The 5,662-nt window shown below is 37.0% G+C and overlaps 1 pseudogene across 1 annotated transcript; it reads left to right on the forward strand.

Moving 5' to 3' along the window:
• Positions 1-346: 346 nt before the first annotated feature.
• LOC149571939 (ylmG homolog protein 1-2, chloroplastic pseudogene) lies at positions 347-1,602 on the forward strand (annotated as a pseudogene). The gene has a single exon (XR_016359888.1). The product of XR_016359888.1 is annotated as a ylmG homolog protein 1-2, chloroplastic pseudogene (transcript).
• The last annotated feature ends 4,060 nt before the right edge of the window (positions 1,603-5,662 follow it).

Consider the following 5,662-nt stretch of genomic DNA (forward strand, 5'->3'; position numbering starts at 1 on the left):
TGACGCTTCTTCTCTTCTCTGCTATCTGTGTAAACAATTGTATTATCATATATGAACATGACTGTTTGCACTTTTGTCATTGCATTGGACATTCTGATATATAATTAATTCATGTTTATCTCTTTTTCTTCTATTTTTTAATTTAGAAAATAGAATTAAAGCCTAGGAAATTGGTTTTTGACCAATAGAGAATGTAAATTAGTTTTTCATAATTGATTTCCAAAATAAATCTGCAACATCTTGTCACATTTGAAATTGTGCAAACAAATTAATTGAAAACGTCTAATGAAAACATACATAAGGAAGGGAATAAGGAAGGGACTAACAATTGAATATATCTTAGTGTGGGCCTAATCATTGGTGCAAGTGGTAGTAATAACACTAATAACCAATATCCACCATCAGCAACCACTTAGAAACATTGGGACAACAGAGCACATTCCAGACGTGATCTTAACCTTAGACACGTATTATAAGCATATATTAAAAAAAAAATATAAAAACAGGTAAATCAGATTCTTTTGAATCATGCATAAATGATCCTGCAGAATTCAAGGAACAAGGAACTCGCAGTGAAATACCATGGCGGCTACAACGCTTCTACAGTTTCGGTTGCAGTCACCGACGCATGGAAAAGTCCAGATTCAGACTTTGAATGGGCAGCAGCAGCACTGCCATCAGGTACATCATACAAGAAAACCCCCTTGTCCCCTGTTGAGAAATAAATCTGTTTCAACAACGCCAACAAGCTTTAAAGCCTGCAATTTATCAGTAAAGCCCTTCCAAAACCTAAAACAAAACACCAGGGTTTTGACCTGCCGGGCCTTATCTACAAATGAGCCCAACGAAACCCCGGCAGCTTCATTTGCATACCCATCTGTTGCGTTGGCTGCCTCGGCCATTATATCTACTTTAATTGTAAGAGTGATTCGAACCCTGTTGGAAAAATATATGCTCTTAAACCCTAGTCCCGGTGGAGGCTTGGCTTCTTTGGTTCATGCATCCAGCCCTCTGCTTTTCGCTGCTCTAAGCGACCCATTCGACAATGGTCGACCCGTGACTCCCCTGTCCGTTGTGGCTAACGGCATGGCCAAATGGCTGGAAATCTACAGCAGTATTGTTTGGATTAGGGTTTTGCTGAGCTGGTTTCCTAATATTCCCTGGGATACGCAGCCCCTTTGTGCAATCAGGGACTTGTGTGATCCTTACTTGAATATCTTCAGGAATATGCTGCCACCTGTCATGGGTTTGCTGGACGTGAGCCCCCTCCTTGCCTTTATTGTCCTTGGTATCTTTTCTTCAATTCTACGGGCAGCTACTCAGTAGAATGAATTATAGTTTGTTTCTATTCAGTTTACCAGTTCAAGGCGCTACATGATTGACCCTACATGTTCGGGATTCTTATAGGCAATCAGCAATTGATTGTGTTTGATAGAGTTCATTTCTTGTTCATCAGTAGAGTGTTACTTGTTGAGTAATAGACCAAGAGTTGGAATCCTTATATTAAAGGACAAAATGTATGATGGCGATAATTTTCAGTATTGTTACTGTGATTATGAACACAATTTTATGAGTATAAAATGTATGATAAATCATTTTCAATGTTGAACTATCAATTTTCTGATTTCGGTTGCTGTTTAATACATTTTACCCATTTCCTATATGGTCTAATGTTCAGAAATTGAAACTTATTCCTTTCTTACTAGTGTTAATAGTAATTTCATGGTGTGTTAAAGATGCCCAAATCGTATATGTTGCTGCTGTAATGTCCCTTTTGTGTTTCTTTTCTGTTTCCTTAGGGTTTTGGCTGATCTCTTATGATTTAAATTTCAAAAGATTTTTTTTTTTTTACAATTGTTTTATTCGATAGAAATCTATATGTTTGCAAGTGTATACTAGAATTTTTAAACACATAATATCAATAACCTTATCTCTATGAATTAGATAGTGGAGAAATGGATCAAAGCAAATGTCTGCCATTATTTTATAAAAAATTTAAGACAAAATTGCATAGATTCTGTAATAACTGAATTCTGTGGAGCAACTCTATTGTGATATAAATCAATCAACCAGTAGCTATGCGCTATTGTATCAGTTTTGCTGATGATACTGTGATAGATACCTAATGTCAAAAATGCTTCAGGTAATGGTCATGAAGTATATTCAGATTAGTTACTGTAGATAGCTCTGAAAACATGGATATATATCTACATCAATCACTTAGGATTCTGATACAGTCTTTATGTAGGAATGTCCAACTAGGACTAGATTCATCTTTTGGAGTAAACAATCCACAAGAAGCAGGAGCATCCAACTAGGACAGATCTATGTATTGGAGTACTCAATCCACAAGAAGTAGGAGCATCTAACTAGGACCAGATCCATGCCTTGGAGCAACCAATTCACAAGAGGTAAGAATGCTCAACTAGGACCAGATCCATCTCTTGGAGTGACTAATCCAGAGGAGGCAGGAGTGTCCAACCAGAACCAGATCCATATCTTGGAGTAAGCAATTTACAAGGGTCAAGAACATACAGTCAGGGCCGGATCCATTTCTTGGAGTAAGAAGTTTTGAAGAGGCAGGAACGTCCAACCAGGATTAGATCTATCTCTGGGAGTATCCAATACACAAGAGGCAGGAACATTCAATTAGGACCAGATCCATCTCTTGGAGTAGCGAATGCACAAATGTTAGGAACAACCAACCAGGGCCAGACCCATCTCTTGGTGTAATCTATTCACTACTTAACCCGAAAGAGTCAAGAACTTTCAGCTAGGACTAGATTCATTGCTTGGGGTAATCTAACAGGTTGGAACCACTAACCTAGTGACATGATATATCCGATTCCATTCATGTTCAACCATAAAGGTTTAGAACAAGGGGAGGCATCATACGCATTCACGTAATTTTCTTATTTTAGTCTATTGGACTTAAAAATGTTAACTTATCAAATTTGACTTGCTGTGGAAATTATCTCCTACTCATCAATGTTAACTTATTTTAGTCTGTATGACTAAAATAGACTCCATAAAACTTTTGGAAATTTATTCTCATGAAAGGCTACTTGCTCCAAAATTTTAGTTCATGTGCTTAAACATATAAATTACTATTTTCCTTAGGAGTCATTAAGCTAAAGAGAGGGAAAATGAAACTTTTAGGTTTTGTATGCTTGAAGGTGTTTCATTGCTGTTACTTCAGAGAAGGTTATGATCTCCTGCTAGTTTGGAACTTGCATAAGAAGAATAAGTCTCTATTTGGATACAAAAAACAGCTCTCAGCTACATTAGTAATACTTTTGTGACAAGGACTTGAGGAGGTTTTCAAATTAATAAATGTTTGTACATGTTGCAGCAGGAAGAGTTGCATGTTTATTCATTGTGTGTTGAATTAAGAAGAAATTTTTTCAAAGCTCATAACTAGTTTCCTTCACATGCCCATAATTCTCCAAAGCTTATGCTTCAATTTCTATCAGATCTCTAAAAATAGTGATAGCAAATTCATTTAAAAGGTGTAGTATAAATAAGAGAAACAACAAGTATATTGAAGCTGTGAGGTGTAGTTGAAGTGTAGAGAGTCCATGTTAGGATTATTTAGACAGAAAAATAGTTATACGCAAATATATCAAATAACACAAAGGAATAAAGGACACAGATGGAACAAAAGACACAATTTTAATGTGGTTCACCCAATCTTGGGCTACGTCCACCAAACAAAGAGTAATATTATTATCCATAAACTTCAACCTGTTACAATCTTCAATCTCGCTTACAGCTCAATACTGGCGCAAGAAGCTATATATTCTCTTTAGAAAACCCCAACCCTAAGCCAATATTTCATGACTCATGTCAGCTTAACAAGTTAACCCTAAACATACGTGACGAGTCAACCTTGGGAAATGGTTGACGAGTTAACTCGAAAATTCTTGATGAGTTAACCAAGTTTTTTTTCAGGATGCTTCCTCTAACCCCACACCTTATGAAAGGTGTAAAATACTTGTCTGATCGGTCACTAGACCAAGAGTCCATGTGGCTATTTACTCACCATATCAAATTGGACAAGTTAATGCCCCCATCCAAAACAAACCATTAGCAGCAAGCTATCAATAAACTCAATATGCTTACCACCTAACCATCCCTGCCCAAATGCCTCTATATGCTCATAATCATTCGCGTGAAGGCCATTTTACCTCAAACCAGCATAGCTTGTCTTGTAGTCATCCTTAAAATATTGACAAGATGAGCATAAAAGATATGGCACCATCTTTCCGAGAGCAACTTGAGGTTGTTACGAAAGAGCAGGAGTGATGGAGTTCAAAAGAGCACAATATGAAGAATCTCTTGCAGGGAAGTTGGCTACAAAAGAAGAACAAATAAGACTCTTACTTACCCGATATCAAAACCTAGAAGCTCAGTCAACTCTATGTGTTCGTAGTTTCAGACCAACATCATTTGAAGCAATGAATCAGCCTATGATAGAATAGGTTCCCAAGTACAAGTTTCCAAGCTTAAGACAAGTAAGCCTCTCAAATTGTTAAGTGTCCTAAATTTGAAATCCTGAGTTTTGGAGGATTCCATTTATTGCAAGTAAATGTAATATCTGCCCAAAATCAGGCAATCCCTCAAGAGCAGCCTTTTGAAGAGGCCATTTCCTCTAAGAAACCCAACATGTCTGTCAGGTTTAGTGAGAAAATCAGGGAGTCTTTTGAGGTAAAGGAGGCAAAAATTATAGCTGATGAACCTACCTGTTATAAAGAAAAAGAAAAAATCAGATTTTTTGCAGCAGGATGATGAATGTAATAAGTTGGAGCAGCAAGATATCGTGCAAGAAAAGTGATGTTCAGTATGAGATTCTTGATAATTTGCTTGAAGAGCTCACATTCCTCGTGGAAGACAGAGAAATAATGTTGATGCCAACATCAAGAAGCTTTGGACAGCAGGATAAAAAGAAATATTTGGCAGTCTGTTTTAATGAACTTACTCCTTTGTTGAGTACGATGAAGATGATAGAACTATGATCACACAAAAAACTGATTTGGAGCAGCACGGAGACATTAAAAACAATGATGGTTTGCTATTTAACAATAGTCAATGAGATAATAAAGACCACAAAGATGATTCCATTTAGAGTATAAGGAATTGTAAGAAAGTTGTCATGATGATAAAATTAGTCTTGTTATTTAGAGAATTGAAGAAAGACTTTGCAGATGATATGTTTGGGGATGAGCTGGAACTATTTTGCTCAAACTTAGATGATAAACCAACATCTCATAAGTTAGAAAATCATAAGGAACAAAAGCAAGATGTGCAAGTATCCATGATTTTTGTTGTGATAGTTTTAGATCATCGCCCCATTGCAAATGAGGACCCCTCTTTTCGTTGCAACAACAGGTTTTGGTTGTCTTTAGTGTCTTAGTGAGCAACTTTTTTGCAAGTTTGTGACCTTAGCAAAATTTTCAATGATGTCAAGGAGTTCGAGCTTGAAATTTGGGTTTGGATGACTTGAAGGTTTGTTTGGGTTCCTTGGTGGAGATTCCTCTAACAGAGGAATTTCCTTGGGGGCCTTGCTACTATAGATAGGGTTGGGGAGGGGCATAAATGCATTGAAGGCCTTAATGGGCTCAATGACTGAAGGAAAGTGATATGGAGGCGTTGATCAATATCA

Source organism: Cupressus sempervirens, chromosome 2 (assembly GCF_028749045.1).
Source record: "Cupressus sempervirens isolate cs-2001-9-10 chromosome 2, ASM2874904v1, whole genome shotgun sequence".
Taxonomy (NCBI): Eukaryota; Viridiplantae; Streptophyta; class Pinopsida; order Cupressales; family Cupressaceae; genus Cupressus; species Cupressus sempervirens.